General features: G+C 38.2%; 1 pseudogene; it reads left to right on the top strand.

Moving 5' to 3' along the window:
• The window catches only part of LOC148436190 (uncharacterized), a 41,317-nt pseudogene that overhangs the window by 8,251 nt on the left and 8,373 nt on the right, over positions 1–24,693 (top strand).

The following is a 24,693-nucleotide window of genomic DNA, read 5'->3' on the forward strand; positions in this document are numbered from 1 at the left end:
ATCATGTCACTGTGTGTTACCAGTCCAGAGACCTGACCAGTCTCCTTCCCACACTCTCTGGTGTATCTCATACATCAGGAGCCATCAGCCCATATTATACTCCTGCTCTCCTCCTCACATCATGTCACTGTGTGTTACCAGCCCAGAGAACTGACCAGTGTCCTCCCCACACTCTCTGGTGTATCTCATACATCAGGAGCCATCAGCCCCTATTATATTCCTGCTCTCCTCCTCACATCATGTCACTGTGTGTTACTAGCCCAGAGACCTGACCAGTCTCCTCCCCACACTCTCTGGTGTATCTCATACATCAGGAGCCATTAGCCCCTATTATACTCCTGCTCTCCCCCTCACATCATGTCACTGTGTGTTACCAGCCCAGAGATCTGTCCAGTCTCCTCCCCACACTCTCTGGTGTATCTCATACATCAGGAGCCATTAGCCCCTATTATACTCCTGCTCTCCCCCTCACATCATGTCACTGTGTGTTACCAGCCCAGAGATCTGACCAGTCTCCTCCCCACACTCTCTGATGTATCTCATACATCAGGAGCCATCAGCCCCTATTATACTCGTGTGTGTGTGTGCAGTGTGAGTGTAACACAGACAAGACTGTCTGAGATCATGCAGCCGCTGCCAGTTCCAAACTGGCTAATGCCATCTTAAGCTGTTTTGAAGAATGCTGTACACCCCAATAGTTAGAGCGTAGAAACACAGGATTATAATGATACACGTTATAGAGAAATTATAATACAGTCAATATAACAGGTGCAAAAACATGGTAATCACAATTCACAAGATCTGATTGGAAAGTTCAAATGATGCATCCGAATGCCTAGATCCTTGGTCATTGTTGGTAATAGCTGTTTGTGCTTTATTTGTATTTTACAGAGTGTCCTAGTGAGAACGTGTGTTTGTAGTTTTGGGAGAAACTCCATATAGAATACTGTGCAAAAGTTTTAGGCAGGTGTGGAAATAATGCTGCAAAGTAAGAAAGCTTTCAGAAATAGAAATGTTATTAGTTTCTTTTTATCAATTAATAAAATGTATAAAATGCAAAGTGAATGAACAGTAGCGAAATCTAAATAAAATCAATATTTAGGGGTACATTTACTAAAGTGAGAGTTTTTAGAAGTGAGTTTTAAAAGAGATGTTGCCCATAGCAACCAATCAGAAACTAGCTATTTTCTTCTAGAAGGTGCTAGTTAAATGTTAAGTAGAATCTGGTTGCTACGGGCAACATCACTTTTACAACTCACTTCTAAAAACTCTCACTTTAGTAAATTTACCCTATAGTGTGACCACCCTTTGCCTTTAAAACAGCATCAGTTCTTCTAGGTACACTTGCACAAAATCAGGGATTTTGTAGGATTATAGTCAAGTGTATGATTAACCAATCATACCAAGCAGGTGATAATGAACATCTTTTTTATATGTAGGTTGAAACAAAGTAATTAATTAACAGAAACAGTGTAGGAGGCTTAAAACTGGGTGAGGAACTGCCACACTCTGCTACAAAGGTGAGGTTGTGGAAGACTGTTTCATGTCACAGGTCATACACCATGGCAAGACTGGGCACAGCAACAAAACGCAAGGTGGGTATACTGCATCAGCATGGTCTCTCCCAGGCAGAGATTTCAAAGCAGACTGGGGTTTCAAGATGTGTTATTCAAGCTCTTTTGAAGAAGCACAAAGAAACGGGCAACGTTGACCGTAGACGCAGTGGTCTGCTGAGAAAACTTTGTGCATCAGATGAAAGACACATCATCCTTACTTCCTTTCAAAATCGGAAGATGTCCAGCAGTGCCATCAGCTCAGAACTCGCAGAAACCAGTGGTACCTAGCTACATCTATGAGTTCGGAGAAATCTGTCCAGAAGTGGTCTAAATGGAAGAATTGTGGACAAAAAGCCATACCTTCCACGTGTAAACAAGGCCAAGTGACTCGACTATGCAGGAAAACATAGGAACTGGGGTGCCGAAAATGGCAGCAGGTGCCCTGGACTGGTGAGTAAAAATTTCAAATATGTGGCTGTAACAGAAGGCAGATTGTTGCAGGGCTGGAAAGTGGTACAATAATGAGTGTCTGCAGGCAACAGTGAAGCATGGTGGGGGTTCCTTGCAAATTTGGGGCTGCATTTCAGCAAATGGAGTTGGGGTTTTGGTCAGGATTAATGGAGTCCTCAATGCCAAGAAATACAGGCAAGTACTTATCCATCATGTAATACCATCAGGGAGGCGTTTGATTGGCTCCAAATATATTCAGCAGGACAACGAGCCCAAAAATATAGCCAATGTCATTAAGAACTATCTTCAGAGTAAAGAAGAACAAGGAGTCCTGGAAGTGATGATATGGCCCCCACAGAGCCCTGATCTCACCATCATCCAGTCTGTCTGGGATTACACGAGGAGACCGAAGGATTTGAGCAAGCCTACATCCAGAAGATCTGTAGGTAGTTCTCCAAGATGTTTGTAACAACCTCCCTGCCGAGTTCCTTCAAAAACTGTGTGCAAGTGTACCTAGAAGAATTGATGCAGTTTTGAAGGCAAAGGGTGGTCACACCAAATATTCATTAGATTTAGATTTCTCTTCTGTTCATTCACTTTGCATTTTGTTAATTGATAAAACATAAACTAATAACACTTATATTTGTGAAATCATTCTTACTTTGCAGCATTTTTATCACACCTGCCTAAAACTTTAGCACAGTACTGTATATTCATCATATATCCTCCGAACTCATAGCCTCATCTCACACAGCCCCACCTTGTACTGGCCGTTGCTTGGCTACCAGGACCCTGCATGATGTCATCACATCAGCTGCCCTGCCTTCTTGTCCCAGCTATTGCCTGGCAGCTGCAGCACGTTTACACAGCTTTGGGGGCTTGTCCCAGCGGGCATGCTGATTGGGTGTCTGCTTGGGTAAGAGGCAGTGAGGACATAACTTCTTAGTTATAGTATCCTGTCTGCCCTGGGTGCTGACCTGCTCCCTGAAACCTCCTGTCTGTTACTGGAATCCTGACTCCCCTGCACCTGTTCCTGCCTTTGTGTGCCTCCTGCTTGTTCCTAAACATCCGGACCTTCCTGCACCCTGTCCCTGGCTCCTGACCTGCCTCCTGTCCTGATTTCCTGACCTTCCAGCTGAGTACGTGGTTCATTCTCTGCCTGTTTGCTGACCCTGATCTCAGCTTCTGTTTCCTGGTTTTCAGCACTGGTCACCTGGCTCTGGTTTAATTGCTCCCTGTTTTCCACTTCAGCTTACTCTCTGCTGCCACCTAGTTTCCATCATAAGGTTCTTCTATCTTAAGTATAAGACCTGAGGACATCCAAGTACCTGTGCGAATATAAATCTCTATGGGAAAGGTGGTTGCTATAGGTGAAGACCTCTCTGGCCAGACTCTAGAAGTTTGTGGATCCCTGGGTATGCCCTAACAAAAGGGACTTTCATTAGTACAAGATATTATATGTAATAAGTTATTAGCGCATTTATTTAGAGGATATAAAACCTCTACCTACAATAACACAATATAATACAACATGTTAAAATCAACATAATATTATCAATACAAATTTTCTCACTTTAACAATCACTTACATACAGTTACTGCATTAATGCAACACTAATAAAACCTGCTCCCGGCTTTACGATCCCGTGAGTCTCACCGAGAAAGAAATCTAATTCTGCTATAAATGTGCAGAGAACATGCACTAGTATACAAGCGCGGTAAGCATTTGCAGTTACAGCTCTTCTTTAATTACATCTCATGGATATTGCACATCTGGAGGCAGAATTATTTTATTCACCTTTATACATCTTAAATGTGAGGGTTTTTTTAATTAACCTTATTTTGTTAAAACCGTATATTTATTATATTCCCAACAGATGGCTGTAACAGATGGAATATATTGCAGGACCATCTAATTATATCTCCAGATTCTGAAATAAAAGATGACATCAGACAAGATTCTCCAGTTCTCCACAGTACAGATATGTCATCCCACTCTTCTGATATGTCATGTTCCCCTGATAACTCAGATATTGGTACATCTATTACAGTTCTCAGAGTAGATAATATATTTCCCAATAATATAGATGCCACATGTTCTACAAAGAGAACAAAGCTTATTGCCCATCAGCCAGCTAATATATTTGCAAAGCCACTTTCATGTCCTGAGTGTGGGAAAGGTTTTCCATATGAATCAAATTATTACACATCAGAGATGTCACACAGATGAGAAACCATTTTCATGCTCTGAGTGTGAGAAATGTTTTACACAAAAATCACATCTTGTTAGACATCTGAGTAGGCACACAGGTGAGAACCCATTTCTATGCTCTGAGTGTGGGAAATGTTTTACATATAAATCCAATCTTGTTATTCATGAGAGACATCACACAGGTGAGAGGCCATTTCCATGCTCTGAGTGTGGGAAATGTTTTACGCAGAAATCAGATCTTGTTATGCATCAGAGAAGTCACACGTGTGAGAGCCCATTTCCTTGTTCTGAGTGTGGGAAATGTTTTACACAAAAATCACATCTTGTTACGCATCAGAGAAGCCACACAGGTGAGAGCCCATTTCCATGTTCTGAGTGTGGAAACTGTTTTATACAAAAAGCAGCTCTTGTTATTCATGAGAGACATCACACAGGTGAGAGGCCATTTCCATGCCCTGAGTGTGGGAAATGTTTTATGCAGAAATCAGATCTTCTTAAACATCAGAGAATTCACACAGGTGAGAAACCATTTCCATGCTCTCAGTGTGGGAAATCTTTTAATCGGAAATCACAGCTTGTTACACATCAGAGAAGTCACACAGGTGAGAAACCATTTCCATGTTCTGAGTGTGGGAAATGTTTTACGCAGAAATCATATCTTGTTAGACATCAGAGAAGTCACACAGGTGAGAGGCCTTTTCCATGTTCTGAGTGTGGGAAATGTTTTACACAGAAATCAGATCTTGTTAGACATCAGCTGTCACACAGGAGAAAAGCATTTCTATGAGCTGATACAAAACAGGGTTGTAGTAACACTCCAGTCACACAGTATTATACCGTTTTAGGCTATCCATCTGCCGATAATTGGGATGTGTGCCATTAATATAATATTTTATTTTGAAACCTTATGGGGTAGAATTGAGCTTTTTGCTGTTTTGGAATGGTGGAATAATGAACCAAAAAACAATTTCTTGACAGTGGTTAGAAAAAATAAAATTAAAAAATTCACTTTCTTCAATAAAAACTTTTTTTTGCCTATTTTGAGGAAATTGTTTTTCTTTTTAGGAGAAATAAGGAAATTAATGGTATTTTCTTGAAAAAAATAAGGCATTTATTGTGTGAGCACTGCATAAATTATACAAAACGGAAAGACAACTATTGTCACCACCACTGCAAATGAATTATCAAGCAAAAGACACTATAATAATGTTTAAGGGGCTTATCCAAGCAGATAAATTTGAACAACGAACGATTTATCGTTCAGTCGTTAAATTTATCTACTAATGGATAGGCTCTGATCGATAAAAATGCACGCTCCCGCGGCCGACAAATTGGGTCTTTTGCCTCTCCAACATGTTGGTCAATTATCGTTTATCGCTGACAGATATTAGAAATATCTGTCGCGGTGAACGACGAACGATTTTTTTATGAAAATGAATAGAAACATAAAAAAAATCCACTCTCAGAATGATGTCATGCAATATCGTTCATCATTTGCAAAAACTGTCATGTACATGTCAGATATCTGTCACAGCAGCCCAAGGAATTTTCAATAGATAAATCTTTTGTCTTTCAGAAAGATCTGGTAATGGATAGGTCCCTTTATATTTCCATCAAAACATCTAAGCTTGTAGCCCAACGTCCAGGGTTCCTGTTTATCTGCAAGTTCTCCTAACGCTTTATACACAAACATAGCAAAAGAGAAAGAAAGCAGACTCTTGTTTGGGGGCATTACTTGTTTTGTAATTTGAAAGTAGGTAAATCTTAACATTTATTATCACTGTTTAAAATAAGTTCGGACAAACATTAAACATGTAACACATATTAGTACATAATAGGGTAAATCATGAATCAAGATCCCCTTAAATGTGATATAATACCCTGCTACGAATAATAAAGAGAATTTACATCTATATCTCTTATTTAAGGCTAATTATATGTTTACAAACTGTGCCTTTCATGTAAAGGTCCCTGATGGTACGCGACCACTTTTTATTTTATACTTGTTTTAATAAATGTTTAATGGTTTTACACTATATACTTTCCCTACTCTTGTATTTTATGGCCTTCTGATATTGAGGGGTATGGTGTAAGGACCAAGTGGAGAGACCAGGTTGTTTTAAGCTTTGAAGAGGAATCGTTATTGGAGCACAGGCCATTATTGGACTACAAAAGAGTGACTATTGAAGCATAAGATTGCTGTATCGTTATTTATTTTCATATTTATGGGACAAACTGGACATATTTGCACCCGCACCTTAACCTAAGCGCTTTTTACCACTTTTTTATTATACACATATATTTGTGATTGGTGAAGATCATACAGGTCATCAGCTGCTGGGTGTGGCGTGGATTGCAAACATTTAATACTGTTTTTTATCGAGTTTGAGAACCACCGCGCTGTATCATTAGGATCAGTGACCTTAGCTCCCCTTGAATTAAAGATCGCCCGAATCTGTTCCCTAGCCATTTTGCCTCTTAACTTCTGAGCTAGCATTCTTCCTGCTGTCTCCATGAACATAATATCTCTGTTTCAATTTAAATATAGTCCTATGAACCTCTCCCAAAGCCAACACATTCCAGTCTTCCCTAGCTTTAAGAAGTTAGCGATAGATTTTATTGTTAAGGGGGGAATTTTTATGTCTAGCATCTAGATCAGCTAGTTTTACTTCTGAGTCTGCCTGGGTTTTAATAGCTTCTTCCCTAAGTCTTGCTGCCGATTGGATTGCTGTAACTCTCACCACCGCCTTTAGTGTGCACCAATGGTTAAATAATGAGGTGTCCTCTGGTTTATTGGTGTCCAAATATGTTGTAAGAGAATTAAGAATATTTTGTCTAGCCTCTGAATTAGTCAACAAATGGTCACCTAGATGCAACGTTCTAGGGGGTGGTCTTGTGAGAATCCACATCCCAGTGTAAAACAAGAGCCGAGTGGACTGACCACGCTACAGGTAAAATGGTAGCCTTTCTAATTTCCCGTAAGGTCCATTTATCTGACAGTGCTAGGTCTATCCTCGAATAGGAGTGATGTACATGTGAGTAAAATGTATAATCCCTGGCCGTAGGATTCTTCACCCTCCAAACATCGTATTCTAATAATATTCTATTAAACGCTTTAGAATGATGCTTGACCTGTTGGGGATGTAATTTACTAGTGGGTGTAGATTTATCTAGTGTTGGGTCTAGCACCATGTTAAAGTCCCCGACCAGTATAACTGAACCCTTGCAGCATTTTTGGAGGATGGAGCAGAATGTCCTACAGAATAAAGTTTGTTTAGCATTTGGGGCATATACCGTAGCTATTGTAACCACTCGATTTTCTAATTTCCCTATTAAAATAAGGTACAGGCCATTTGGGTCTGTAATTTGTTCATCTAACGTAAATTGACAGGAGGTGATCATAGTATGGCCACTCCAGCTTTTTTTTGCGGACCATTTGACATATAAGATTGGGGGTAATAAGAATTAAAGAATTTCGGAGGGGCTGAACTAATGAAGTGGGTTTCCTGAACCGCCACTATGTGTGCCTTATGTTTGTGGAAAAAGTGAAGGGCCAGTCGCCTCTTGTTGGGAGAGTTCAGCCCTTTAACATTTAAGGACAGTAAATGAACCATTGTGTCATGTTGAAATAACGATGTAGTGACCCATAGACTACAGTAAGTTGTACTAGATCTGCATATTTTGTACCATTTAAAAAAAAAAAAAAAAAAGCAAAATAGGGAACACAGATGTATAATAATAGCAGGAGAAAAAACAGAAACATAAAAAAGAAAAAAACATATAGGGGGAAAAAACAGAATAGCACCATATAGGAGCTAGAAAGGACCACCTCCTAAGGCGGTACAAATGAGAAAGGTAGGGGGTAGCAGCCACCCCCCACCACTCCAAAGTACAACAAAGTTAAACTATATGTCAACATATAATTACCAATTATGGAATAGAATAAAGATAAAAGAGGAAATTTACAAACTGATCCGGCATTATCTTAATTTACTATATAGGTATTGGTATCAGATTAACAAGAACTGTGTTGCTTACAAGATGAGCAACAATTGAATCGTACAAATACTTTGTATAATGTCCACTTAGCTTATTATAGCAAGAGCCGGCATTATGTGCTCGGAACACGGCGTCTTTGTTTAAGACCAATCACGTTCAATCCGTGGGCTTTTGGATAATTTTGCTGAAATGTCCTCTGGAGTTTAAGAAACCAGAAGTTGGATACCATCATCTGGTGATAAAACAACTGTGGTGGAACCGTTTTGACTATCAGCAGTTTAGTAGGAAAGTCCCACCGATATTCTCCTTCTGAAGAGCCCTTGTAACAAGATAGAATGATCTGTGTTTGGCTAGTGTAGGAGCAGATAGATCTCCAAAGGGTTGAAGATTACCCAGAATAGACACGGAAGTTTCCGAGGGTCTAGCAGCTCGCAGGACATCTTAATTTATGTGAAAGTAATGCATTCGCATAAGAGTGTCTCTGGGTGAGCTTTCCGGGGCACTTCTTGGTTTAGGTATGCGGTGGATGTGGTCTATCAGAAAATCAGTAATGGACACAGTAGGAAGTAGTTTCATAAACAGATTTGTGACATATTCCTTGAGATCTGTATATGATACTGACTGGGGAATACCTCGTATTTTGAAATTGTTACGTCGGGATCTATCTTCCATATGCCCGACTTTATCTCTCAGAGTGGTGACCTCTGTTTGGCGCTGCTCATGTAACGTTATAAGATCATTGTGTGATTTACTGTAACTACTTCTAATTTATTTTCTAAATGATCTGTCCGATCTCCTAACATGTCCACTGACTGCTGACAGGACTGCAGTGCTGCTTTACATTCTGAGAAATGTCCAATTTGAAGGAAGCCAGGAGAAGCTTCATGGAGTCCACCGTTAAGGGTGCATCATCACCCAATGAATCCCCTGAATTAGAGGTTGGTGAGATAGGTTTAGGCACCACTTCAGTGGTGGAAGCATCTGCCAGAGTCCCTCTATTTGTTATTTTAGACTACCCCATTTCACTGCATAGAGGTATAGGGAGAAGTGGAGCTAATAGCCCCTCTGGTACTCACAGTGACTTGCAAGGATCCTCCGGGTTTTGGAGCAGTCACTCTGGCTGGATCTGCCCTGCTCTTGACAGCGTTACCTGGCGCGACTATGTGCCTCTCAAATTTAGTCCCTGGCTCCCTGCTGGTAGCAATCAGGCTGCAATCCGCAGGAGCAACTAAATGACCCCTGATTCCACGGTCTTCTGTAGTCACTGCCGCTGTGGGGACCTCTGGGGAAAAGGATCAGGTGTTTCACTGGTCTCCATCTGGCGTTAATAGCCAGTTATCTCCGTGGCTGCCTGGTACAAGTCCATGTTTCTTGGTTGCCGGTTGCTAGGAGATCCAGACATCAGAGGGCTTCACATGTCTCCACCTAGTGCTGCCTGATTGGCAGCTGATCCTATTTGAACTTCCTGGACTGTCGCCGCCCTGTCGGCTATAGAGTTTTCATGTGGAACTTTTGGTTATGCAACTTGCTTTCTGTGCATCCAGACTTCCAGTTATAATCAGTACATGCAGTGTGTACTCTGCTCACCGGCTTCTAAGTGACCAAAGTACCCCGAGTTCAAGCATCGCTGTCTACAGGGCCCTCCAGGCCATACAGCTTTCCTGCTTCTATACCACGTTCCAAGCATCGCTGTCTACTAGGCCCTCCAGGCCATACAGCTATCCTGCTTCTATACCACGTTCCAAGCATCGCTGTCTACTATTCCCTCCAGGCCATACAGCAATCCTGCTTCTATACCACGTTCCAAGCATCGCTGTCTACTAGGCCCTCCAGGCCATACAGCAATCCTGCTACTATACCACGTTTCAAGCATCGCTGTCTACTAGGCCCTCCAGGCCATACAGCAATCCTGCTACTATACCATGTTTCAAGCATCGCTGTCTACTAGGCCCTCCAGGCCATACAGCAATCCTGCTTCTATAGCACATTGCAAGCATCGCTTTCTACTAGGCCTCCTGGCCATACAGCAATCGTGCTTCTACACCACGTTTCAAGCATCGCTGTCTACTAGGCCCTCTAGGCCATACAGCAATCCTGCTTCAACACTACGTTTCAAGCATCGCTGTCTACTAGGCCCTCCAGCAATCCTGCTTCTATACCACGTTTCAAGCATCGCTTCCTACTAGGCCCTCCAGAAATCCTTCTTTAACACCACATCTCAAGCATCACTGTCTACTAGGCCCTCCAGCAATCTTGCTTCTATACCTCTTTTCAAGCATCGCTGTCTACTAGGCCCTCCAGGCTATACAGCAATCCTGCTTCTACACGTTTCAAGCATCGCTGTCTACTAGGCCCTCCAGCAATCCTGCTTCTATACAATGTTTCAAGTATCACTGTCAACTAGGCCTCCTGGCCATTCAACAACTTTAGTTTGGACTGTAAGTCTACAGTATATTCTATTGACTGTCCTATGGTATCAGCTCCTTACTGCACCATTGACATGTGTTTGTACTGGCCCTCCAGGTCCACCATATCATTTATAAAGTAAACTGCCATGATTTTAATATTCTGCTTGTGACTGTTCTTGGATGTGCCTCGTACCTCCAATTCCTCCATCTCGGTCCTAGCAATTGCTAGAGCATCGTAACAGTATTAGAATATCAATATTTGGCAACTGCCTTGAGAGATATATTACTGTATAATTATTATTAACAGTTTCTTATATAGCGCAACAAATTCCATCGCGCTTTACAATTTGAATTAACATTATACTGGGTTGTAAAATACATACATACATAAAAGACAGACATACATACATATATACATACATAAAAGACATATATAAGGGTAAGAGGGCCCTGCTCGCAAGCTTACAATCTATAGGGAAATAGGTGTTGATACACAAGGATAGGTGCTATATATTGCAAATTGGTCCAGTCCGATTGCAGATGTTCTTGGTGGGCTGTATGATCCAACCTCACTGGAAAGTTGGCCTAGGGTTAGGATGTCAAATTGAAGACAGAGAAGATGTGATAGGTGTTTACTATAAGAAGAGAGTTAGATAGGGAGCTATAAAAGGTTAGGGGGGCAGTATAATCTCTCTGATGGCTTAGATATTACTATCCTTACCCACTATCCCTTTAGGACCATAGACATAAATCTTTTATCCCTCTATCGAGTCACCACTTATACACGACTCACTCCGTACACTGTCTGGATTTTTCAGTATATATATTTTTTTCTCATATTAAGGGTATACACCATTCATTGTCACAACACCATAGGCATCATACTTAGGTTTTTATATATATATATATATATATATATATATAAACCTATGTATGTACTGTTATATGGATATGTACATATATATATATATATATATATATACACATTATAACATTGTTCCTACATTTTCACACATACATCGTATTTATAGATGTAATTATTGTACATAATAATGTTACACTTACACAACAACTTTATTTTGATATGAGATTTTCACACTCACTTATCCCCCTGAGGGTGTGCAGACAACACTTTCCTCCTTTTTATTTTTCACTTATGGTCCCTCTTTTCCCAGTAATGTCACCATTCATCAATGTGTCTCACCGAGTCATCAGTGTGTCTCACCATTCATCAGTGTGTCTCACCGTTCATCAGTGTGTCTCACCGTTCATCAGTGTGTCTCACCGTTCATCAGTGTGTCTCACCGTTCATCAGTGTGTGTCACCGAGTCATCAGTGTGTCTCACCATTCACCAGTGTGTCTCACCGTTCATCAGTGTGTCTCACCGTTCATCAGTGTGTCTCACCGTTCATCAATGTGTCTCACCGAGTCATCAGTGTGTCTCACCGTTCATCAGTGTGTCTAACCGTTCATCAATGTGTCTCACCGAGTCAACAGTGTGTCTCACCGTTCACCAGTGTGTCTCACCGTTCATCAGTGTGTCTCACCTTTCATCAGTGTGTCTCACCATTCATCAGTGTGTCTCACCAAGTCATCAATGTGTCTCACCGAGTCATCAATGTGTCTCACCATTCTTCAGTGTGTCTCACCATTCATCAGTGTGTCTCACCATTCATCAATGTGTCTCACCGAGTCATCAGTGTGTCTCACCATTCATCAATGTTTCTCACCATTCATCAGTGTGTCTCACCGAGTCATCAATGTGTCTCACCATTCTTCAGTGTGTCTCACCATTCATCAGTGTGTCTCACCATTCATCAATGTGTCTCACCGAGTCATCAGTGTGTCTCACCATTCATCAATGTTTCTCACCATTCATCAGTGTGTCTCACCGAGTCATCAATGTGTCTCACCATTCATCAATGTGTCTCACCATTCATCAGTGTGTCTCACCATTCATCAGTGTGTCTCACCATTCATCAGTGTGTCTCACCAGTCATCAGTGTGTCTCACCATTCATCAGTGTGTCTCACCGAGTCATCAATGTGTCTCACCGAGTCATCAATGTGTCTCACCATTCTTCAGTGTGTCTCACCATTCATCAGTGTGTCTCACCATTCATCAATGTGTCTCACCGAGTCATCAGTGTGTCTCACCATTCATCAATGTTTCTCACCATTCATCAGTGTGTCTCACCGAGTCATCAATGTGTCTCACCATTCATCAATGTGTCTCACCATTCATCAGTGTGTCTCACCATTCATCAGTGTGTCTCACCATTCATCAATGTGTCTCACCATTCATCAATGTGTCTCACCGAGTCATCAAATCATTGTTCCACCAATTATTCCTTTTTACCACTGATTTTCATGGAATATTGTGATAGAGATTTACAGATACTTGTTATGTCCTCTTGACTAGACCAATCCTCTGTATAAATGCATGTCACACAGAGAGCAGCAGCTGCCTCCATGATATGTCTGTAATTGGGGTAGCGTTATTTAAAAAAAAAAAAATGAAAACATTGTTTGGCGACACCTCTACACACTACCATATTTTTGGCTGAAGCTATTTTTCTTTATATATAGCCAATAACTATTTTTTGTATAGCGACCAACATAACTATTATCTGATATTTTGATACATTAGACCAACCTTTCTACATAGTTGTCAGTACCATCTATTGATCCGCTCCAATTTGTTCCATAAATTGTTTTTGTGGCTATAGGCTGATATTGTTTAGCAGACATACCTATTACCTGTACTACTAACCTATACCACAGTATATTCTGTGGAACCATCTATTTGCAGTGATTTATTGCCGGTATTGATGGACGGTAATACATATTGTACCATTAGTAGATGCTATCACTATATTTTGATAAACTGTATATAAATGTATATTTAGTTATATTTTGGGGGTAAGAAGTAGTGAGTGCTAAAGAGGGATTATCAACCAATAAGGTTTAGTGTAAATCTATAATACATAGTATTTATCACCTTCCCCTGTGACGCTATCCAGACCTAATATTATTTACCCATTCATGGCAATAACAGTAACTTTCTATATGTGATTACTATAGGTTACAGTGAATGGTGAACTATAACAGCTGTGTGCTGACTGCACACACCCCTCATTTACATATCCTATTAGACTCCTTTATAGATCAAGAGGTTCTCCCCCAATCAGGGCTCATGTAACATATCTTACTGATCTCCTTGGATTCCTGATTGGTCCATCCTGCAGATAAGAATGACAGTCAGGACAGACCTCCTGATACACACTGAGGAAGCGGTTCAGCGAAACGTCCGTCTGTGACTCAGTGGACACTGGCTGTGTACGAGCAGGGTGTCCCGTACCAGGCAGCAGCAATAATTTTATTTTCTCTTACCTGCTCTCCACTTCACCACCGCTGGGCTACAGACCTGTGTTCCCGGCAACCTGCTCAGGTATCGCCTTCAGGTAGGTGTTTTGCTGGCATGGGTGTGAGCTGTGACCCTGCAATGTCCTTCTCTGCCCCATTTAGCGATCCACCCGACCTATATCTTATCTCTTCTAAATGCCCCTCTCAGCGGTGTAACACTCACATTCCCGTCACTGCTTTATAGTACATAGGGGGCAGCAGCACACACCACTGCACGATTATAGTACATAGGGAGCAGCAGCACACCCCACTGCATGATTATAGTACATAGGGAGCAGCAGCACACACCACTGCACGATTATAGTACATAGGGAGCAGCAGCACACACCACTGCACGATTATAGTACATAGGGAGCAGCAGCACACACCACTGCACGATTATAGTACATAGGGAGCAGCAGCACACACCACTGCACGATTATAGTACATAGGGAGCAGCAGCACACACCACTGCACGATTATAGTACATAGGGAGCAGCAGCACACACCACTGCACGATTATAGTACATAGGGAGCAGCAGCACACACCACTGCACGATTATAGTACATAGAGAGCAGCAGCACACACCACTGCACGATTATAGTACATAGGGAGCAGCACACACCACTGCACGATTATAGTACATAGGGAGCAGCAGCACACACCACTGCACGATTATAGTACATAGGGAGCAGCAGCACACCCCACAGCACGATTATAGTACATAGGGAGCAGCAGCACACACCACTGCACGATTATAGTACATAGGGAGCAGCACACACACCACTGCACGATTATAGTACATAGGGAGCAGCACACACCACTGCACGATTATAGTACATAGGGAGCAGCAGCACACACCACTGCACGATTATAGTACATAGGGAGCAGCAGCACACACCACTGCACGATTATAGTACATAGGGAGCAGCAGCACACACCACTGCACGATTATAGTACATAGGGAGCAGCAGCACACACCACTGCACGATTATAGTACATAGGGAGCAGCAGCACACACCACTGCACGATTATAGTACATAGGGAGCAGCAGCACACACCACTGCACGATTATAGTACATAGGGGGCAGCAGCACACACCACTGCACGATTATAGTACATAGGGAGCAGCAGCACACACCACTGCACGATTATAGTACATAGGGAGCAGCACACACCACTGCACGATTATAGTACATAGGGAGCAGCAGCACACACCACTGCACGATTGTGCCATTATTTCCCTTTATTCATACTTTCATTCTCTAATCTACATTCTACACTTCCTGTTATTTCTTTGTGTACTCTCATTGGGTCGGTGATTTAGGAGATCCCTGCGCTGATTCAACAGAGTTCACCTCTATCTATTTCATAAAAGCAGATGCCCTATAAACTTATTCACACCCTAGGGCGATCAGAGGGTACGCGCACTCTCTGTCTAAATACATGTCACACCCTAGGGCGGTCAGAGGGTACGCTCACACTGTGTATAAATACATGTCACACCCTAGGACGGTCAGAGGGTACGCTCACTCTGTGTATAAATGCATGTCACACCCTAGGACGATCAGAGGGTACGCTCACTCTGTGTATAAATGCATGTCACACCCTAGGACGGTCAGAGGGTACGCGCACTCTCTGTCTAAGTACATGTCACACCCTAGGACGGTCAGAGGGAACGCTCACACTGTGTATAAATACATGTCACACCCTAGGATGGTCAGAGGGTACGCTCACTCTGTATAAATACATGTCACACCCTAGGACGATCAGAGGGTACGCTCACTCTGTGTATAAACGCATGTCACACCCTAGGACGGCCAGAGGGTACGCTCACTCTGTGTATAAATGCATGTCACACCCTAGGACGATCAGAGGGTACGCTCACTCTGTGTATAAATTAGGGATGTGCAGGCTCGGATAGGTTCGAGTTTGCACGTGGAGTTCGGATTTTTCCCTCCAAAAAAACGGAACTCAGAACGAGGCAAAACGTCATCTTACATGGACGAACATCATCATTCCTGGACAAAAGACCAGGAATGATGATGTTCGTCCATGTAAGATGACGTTTTGCCTCGTTCTGAGTTCCGTTTTTTTGGAGGGAAAAATCCGAACTCCACGTGCAAACTCGAACCTATCCGAGCCTGCACATCCCTAGTATTTATACTGTATATAAATGTATATTATGTAGTTATACTGTATATAAGTGTATATGTAGTTATACTGTATATAAGTGTATATGTAGTTATACTGTATAGAAATGTATATTATGTAGTTATACTGTATATTAATGTATATGTAGTTATACTGTATAGAAATGTATATGTAGTTATACTGTATATAAGTGTATATGTAGTTATACTTTATATAAATGTATATGTAGTTATACTGTATATAAGTGTATATGTAGTTATATTGTATATAAATGTATATTATGTAGTTATACTGTATATAAGTGTATATGTAGTTATATTGTACATAAATGTATATGTAGTTATACTGTATATAAATGTATATGAAGTTATATTGTACATAAGTGTATATGTAGTTATACTGTATATAAATGTATATTATGTAGTTATACTGTATATAAGTGTATATGTAGTTATATTGTACATAAATGTATATGTAGTTATACTGTATATAAATGTATATGAAGTTATATTGTACATAAGTGTATATGTAGTTATACTGTATATAAATGTATATTATGTAGTTATACTGTATATAAGTGTATATGTAGTTATAGTGTATATAAATGTATATTATGTAGTTATACTGTATATAAGTGTATATGTAGTTAGTGTATATAAATGTATATTATGTAGTTATACTGTATATAAGTGTATATGTAGTTATACTGTATATAAGTGTATATGTAGTTATATTGTATATAAGTGTATATGTAGTTATACTGTATAGAAATGTATATGTAGTTATACTGTATAGAAGTGTATATGTAGTTATACTGTATATAAATGTATATGTAGTTATACTGTATATAAGTGTATATGTAGATATATTGTATATAAATGTATATGTAGTTATACTGTACATAAATTTATATGTAGTTATACTGTATATAAATGTATATGTAGTTATACTGTACATAAATGTATATGTAGTTATACTGTATATAAATGTATATGTAGTTATATTGTACATAAATGTATATGTAGTTATACTGTATATAAATGTATATTATGTAGTTATACTGTATATAAGTGTATATGTAGTTATAGTGTATATAAATGTATATTATGTAGTTATACTGTATATAAGTGTATATGTAGTTAGTGTATAGAAATGTATATTATGTAGTTATACTGTATATAAGTGTATATGTAGTTATAGTGTATATAAATGTATATTATGTACTTATACTGTATATAAGTGTATATGTAGTTATAGTGTATATAAATGTATATTATGTACTTATACTGTATATAAGTGTATATGTAGTTATACTGTATATAAGTGTATATGTAGTTAGTGTATATAAATGTATATTATGTAGTTATACTGTATATAAGTGTTTATATAGTTATACTGTATATAAGTGTATATGTAGTTATACTGTATATAAATGTATATTATGTAGTTATACTGTATATAAGTGTATATGTAGTTATAGTGTATATAAATGTATATTATGTAGTTATACTGTATATAAGTGTAGATGTAGTTATAGTGTATATAAATGTTTATTATGTAGTTATACTGTATATAAGTGTATATGTAGTTATACTGTATATAAGTGTATATGTAGTTAGTGTATATAAATGTATATTATGTAGTTATACTGTATATAAGTGTATATTATGTAGTTATACTCTATATAAGTGTATATGTAGTTATACTGTATATAAGTGTATATGTAGTTATACTGTATATAAATGTATATTATGTAGTTATACTGTATACAAGTGTATATGTAGTTATACTGTATATAAATGTATATTATGTAGTTATACTGTATATAAGTGTATATGTAGTTATACTGTATATAAGTGTATATGTAGTTAGTGTATATAAATGTATATTATGTAGTTATACTGTACATAAGTGTATATTATGTAGTTATACTGTATATAAGTGTATATGTAGTTATACTGTATATAAGTGTATATGTAGTTATACTGTATATAATTGTATATGTATTTATACTGTATATAAATGTATATTATGTAGTTATACTGTATATAAGTGTATATGTAGTTATACTGTATAGAAATGTATATTATGTAGTTATACTGTATATAAGTGTATATGTAGTTATACTGTATAGAAATGTATATGTAGTTATACTGTATATAAGTGTATATGTAGTTATACTGTATATAAATGTATATGTAGTTATATTGTATATAAGTGTATATGTAGTTATACTGTATATAAATGTATATGTAGTTATACTGTATATAAATGTATATGTAGTTATACTGTATATAAGTGTATATGTAGTTATATTGTACATAAATGTATATGTAGTTATACTGTATATAAATGTATATGAAGTTATATTGTACATAAGTGTATATGTAGTTATACTGTATATAAGTGTATATGTAGTTATAGTGTATATAAATGTATATTATGTAGTTATACTGTATATAAGTGTATATGTAGTTATAGTGTATATAAATGTATATTATGTAGTTATACTGTATATAAGTGTATATGTAGTTAGTGTATATAAATGTATATTATGTAGTTATACTGTATATATGTGTATATTATGTAGTTATACTGTATATAAATGTATATGCAGTTATACTGTATATAAGTGTATATGTCGTTATACTGTATATAAATGTATATTATGTAGTTATACTGTATATAAATGTAAATGTAGTTATACTGTATATAAGTGTATATGTAGTTATACTGTATATAAATGAATATGTAGTTATACTGTATATAAGTGTATATGTAGTTATACTGTATATAAATGTATATTATGTAGTTATACTGTATATAAATGTAAATGTAGTTATACTGTATATAAGTGTATATGTAGTTATACTGTATATAAATGAATATGTAGTTATACTGTATATAAGTGTATATGTAGTTATCCTGTATATAAGTGTATATGTTTTTATACTGTATATACATGTATATGTAGTTATACTGTATATACATGTATATGTAGTTATACTGTATATAAGTGTAGATGTAGTTATACTGTATATAAGTGTAAATGGAGTTATACTGTATATAAGTGTATATGTAGTTATACTGTATATACATGTATATGTAGTTATACTGTATATACATGTATATGTAGTTATACTGTATATAAGTGTAGATGTAGTTATACTGTATATAAGTGTAAATGGAGTTATACTGTATATAAGTGTAGATGTAGTTATACTGTATATAAGTGTAAATGGAGTTATACTGTATATAAGTGTATATGGAGTTATACTGTATATACATGTATATGTAGTTATACTGTATATACATGTATATGTAGTTATACTGTATATAAGTGTAGATGTAGTTATACTGTATATAAGTGTAAATGGAGTTATACTGTATATAAGTGTATATGTAGTTATACTGTATATACATGTATATGTAGTTATACTGTATATACATGTATATGTAGTTATACTGTATATACATGTATATGTAGTTATACTGTATATAAGTGTATATGTAGTTATACTGTATATGTAGTTATACTGTATATAAATGTATATGTAGTTATACTGTATATAAGTGTATATGTAGTTATACTGTATATAAGTGTAAATGTAGTTATACTGTATATAAGTGTATATGTAGTTATACTGTACATAAGTGTATATGTAGTTATACTGTACATAAGTGTATATGTAGTTATACTGTATATAAGTGTAAATGTAGTTATACTGTATATAAGTGTATATGTAGTTATACTGTACATAAGTGTATATGTAGTTATATGTTGGAGATAAGAAGTAGCGAGTGCTAAAGACACTACATATTGCTCTATATTAGAAGACTATACCAGGTAACTCTATGTAACTGATAAGGGGTGGTTTTTTCCTTCTTTCATGTTGTGCACACAGGCCATTGCCAGCTTGTTTAATCCCAATATATCTGAAACAAATATTCTATTTTTCATATAATAACTATCAGGTTATACGCAACATAAATATATGAACTTCGCAAAGTGTTAACCAGAATTATATACCTTTTAAATCATTTGAATAATTTCCTTTCATAAAGATAACGATGCACACAATGTGTTATAAGTAAAATGTTTTATATTCTTCCAATCAATCTTCATAAAATCAATGCTTGTTAAAATACAATATAGACGATACAAAGATGAGAGAGAGAGAGAGAAATGGCTGCTGTGTGAGATTATGTGTGGTGGTTGTTGTGACCCTTTGTCCTATTGTTCAAACCGCATGGTCTCTGATCACAAACTCCATTTTGAATGTCAGAAAAACCCTCATTAAAATCTCCCATAATGCCATAGTTAATTAAATATGCAAGCTGAATATCATATGCCAACACATCAGGCAAACACTGCACTATTTAATATTCCAACATGTACAACACAAGCTGATTCCAATATACAACAATACCATCCTACAACAGACCTCATCCAGTACCCACTAGACCATGGGGAGGAGGAAGGGCCGAAGCACATGCTCTTCCTTTGTCTGCAAGCCTCATGATCCCTAGGCAAACTCCATTATGAAAACTCACATAATGTTGTAACTTCTGTAAATCATATATCCATTAATGATCATAATTATAATATCTATAACAACCTATTTGTACTATACAACACCAAAACTGGGTAGAATTATAACTATGATCACAAGACTAGTAATTCCCAACTTCCATTGAATCAAGCACATGATTCAATGGGGAAACGTGGAGCACATGGAATTTCCTTTGTTCACACCACATGGAGGTAGCCATCTTGAAATGCCCAAACTATGATAATATATAACTTCACAATACTATCACAATATGGCTAGCAATCCGCAACTCCCATGAAACCACAACCACTAGCTGAATTCAACCTGATTCCATTATATAATGTTTCACAAAGTATAAACTACTAAACAGTGTACATTACTTATAAACTTAGTACAATGTAATTGACCACTACCGAGTTACGGGTTCCTTCTTTCATCAGCTGATATCAAACAATTATATATCTACAGATTGCAATATTTTACACAATTTCCATCTTAATCTTAACTACACAATGATACAGTCAGACCACAAGAATACAACACATGGGAAGGAAGGGGGAAAGAAACTTAATATATATATATATCACAGCCAGCCATATATGTAAAACTGAACCCAAATCACTGCAAACTTTTACATATTGTCTACTACAGATTAACACAAACTAAGGCATAACCAAAGCATTACAGCTTGATAACCTGGCCATTAACAAAGATTCCACTATGAACCACAATATTCATAACTCACTACAAACTATAATAACTACTTAATACATAATCCATATCCCTAAAAACACATGATTTCTACATCTTGCCTGTAAGCCATGTGTGGTAGGAGAGACAGTATACTTAGCCTCCAGGTAGATAAACAGCCAGTTTCTCCATGTCTCCAAGAGATGGAGGTTGCATCTTTCTCATCTGGTTGCCACAGTCAGAGTGACCATGTCCTTCAGTTACTATAATTGAGGTCTAGAGTCTCTTTGTGAATCCAACTCCGCCTTGAACACACCTGATAGGTATGTTCAAAAAGGGGGTGTTTCAATCCTGTCCCAACAGTGAGTCAGCTGTGTGTTTTGATTTTCAAAGCCTCCCACCTGCAAGGTGTCGTACCCCAAACAAAGGCCTCCCAAACCTTATTGTGTTATCTAGACCCTTCAGGCAGGAAACTGTGTCTCTTAGCTAGGGAAACAAATGATAATTAGATTGTATTGTGAGCTGGTTTCTCTGTTGATATTTCTAAGCTCTGGGAAAATTATCACATCTCATTTATAAATTTTGGTTTTAGCTGTATAAGGAATTATTATTATTTATTTTAATATACACACTGTAACATTTCCCCCTTTCGTGAGTTCAATGACATCTGACAGTTGAACTGACATAAGCTTGTGTATTATAACTATTTTAATGTATGTGTTATGTGTATGTTCGTTGATCGTACAGGTGGTTAGAAGAGAGAGAATTCAGTTTGGAGAGAATCATAACAATGTAATTTTCACAGTTCAAAATAAAAGGTAATGAAAGGGCGGAGAAGTAACGGTCCTCTCCTGCTTCGCATATGTAGATGGAAAAAACCTTCTTTGAGTGTATGTAAGGATAAAAAATCTTTCATATTTGAACCAAACCCTTTCCTAATTTTTATTAACATTTGGGATCAAAAGCCTATAGTTGTCATCTTCGCCACATGGGATGAGGGCGTACTTCTGGAGTGTTGTCATCTTGGACATCTGCTTTGGATGATCCGTATCCTGGTCCTTCCGATCTGTTCCATCTGATCATCTTCCGATCTGTGTTCCGTCTGATCATCTTCCGTTCGATCATCTTAGGGTTTGTGTAGTCATCTGTCAGGAATATCGTCTGTCTGCAGCTGGGTCTTGTCAGCATCTAAATAAGAAATTGAGAGATATCAGTACTTTTGAATGTCTCCATCTTTCCTACCAAATCTGATGTCTTGTCTTCCATCCGATCTGTCTGCAGTCTTCAGATATCCTGTTGTTGACTTGACTTGCCTACATGGACGAAAAACAGATTCTCTGTGCATTAGAAGTCCCTCCCACCCACTGTGATAGTTTAGAATTTTGTCTGCTCCATATTGGAGTTTCCAAAAATCACATCATTAACATTGACGAGTGTTACAGACTCAACTTTACATAATTTTCTCCACTAGATGGCATTCAAGATCCTACAATGCCTTTGTTTTTCTCATTTTCTATGAAAATCTCCAAAAAAATATCCCTAATCTGGGAAATTCTAAATTTCCAACCTTCAAATACCCATATAACACCCTCCCTTTTCTCCTGACAATAATCTGTGTATTAATTGTTGAGGAGAATCAGGGAAGTCTTGGGCCATTTGATCTACTTTAACCTGCATTCCGATGTTCCGATAAAATAGAAAGAAATGTTAGTTTACATAATACAGACATGTCAATATGTAACTAAGGCCCTCATTCAGAGCCGTACGCTCTGAGCAGAGCGCACGGTCTGAATGAGAGCCGCCCTCCATAAAAATGGAGCGTCCTCCTGGACGCTCGTATAGCTGTGGGTCACCACCCACAGCCTATACGAGCGTGCATTTTGATGGCCACGATGGTCGTGACCATCGCGACCATCGAAACTGCGAGCCGGAGCCTGCGGTTGAGGTTTTCAACCGCAAGCTCTGGAGTGATTTTGGCTCTATCAGAGCCAAAATCACTCCCACTGACATCACTAGTGATGTCAGTGGGCCGGCTTCTGACGGGAGGCGTTCCCATGGGAACGCCCCCATCAGGGAGGCACGCCCCTGGCACGCTCACCAAAGGGGGCGTGCTGTCAATCAACATCGACAGCACACCCCCTTTGATCAGACACTACGAGCGAAGGAAAATCCTTCGCTCGTCGCATCTGGCGCATGCGCACGACGGAGCTCCCTCCGTCGTGCACATGCTCAGTGCAGAACATCGACCCACTTGCGAGCAGACAGCCGCTCGCAAGTGGGTCTGAATCAGGCCCTAAATCTTATCTATTCTAAACATACAAACTGTTAATAGATATACCCAATTCATTTAGTAAGAACAGAAAATCATCCTGCGGAACCTGTTTAAATATAAGACCATTTTAAAACAACCTTAAATGTAATTTTTTTCTATTAAAAACCCTTAGCAATTCCAGGCATTACCACCTCTGCTGGGAAATGGATGTGTATTTCCCCTTCTACTACTCCTCCTCCTAGGACCTGTGAGTGTCCCTACTGGTCGCAAGAGGTAAAACATCAAAATTACAGCAGGTGTTTTGGGGAAAAAAAAAAAAAAACTTACATTCCACTGAATTATTGTCATTGCAGCAATTTCAGGACAGTATGATCATATGCATATTTTTATGATCTATGGCAATCCCCCTGTTCTGGTGAATGAAACCTCCACCATTGGGTTATCCATAATACTTACATCACAATTTAACTAGATTTTACAGGGATTTATGAACACAACAATATCACGTTTGTGCCTGTTACTATCAATCACTTGAGATCTCTAAGAACTATTCCTTATGAACTGTTACCAATTACAACAGTTCCGATGGCATTTCACATACGTCACTTCATGAGAAATACACAATATTTTCAGCTATTAATATTTCCAAGATCCTACAAAAAAGACCTTGTCCACTCATCTTCCAATTCCTATGAATTTGGTCAGGGCTTGCAATACTTACTTATTAACACTAGGGGATTTTTGAATCCTTTACTCCGATATACATATTTTATACCATTATACTTTACCTGTATACACCTGGGATTTAAAATGAGCAGGATTTTATACCACCTGTCTGTTTTTAACCCATATTATACCATATACAGTCTTAAGAACAATTGCATATACCATAAACATTGCTATAAGCATAAAAGGTTAAATCCATTATCACATCCTAAGGACGTCTCCTTATTTTCTGCAGTAACGACAAATCTAGATTTCCTTATTTCTGCT

This window comes from Taudactylus pleione, unplaced genomic scaffold (genome assembly GCF_031769625.1).
Source record: "Taudactylus pleione unplaced genomic scaffold, aTauple2 ptg001919l, whole genome shotgun sequence".
Lineage (NCBI taxonomy): Eukaryota > Metazoa > Chordata > Amphibia > Anura > Myobatrachidae > Taudactylus > Taudactylus pleione.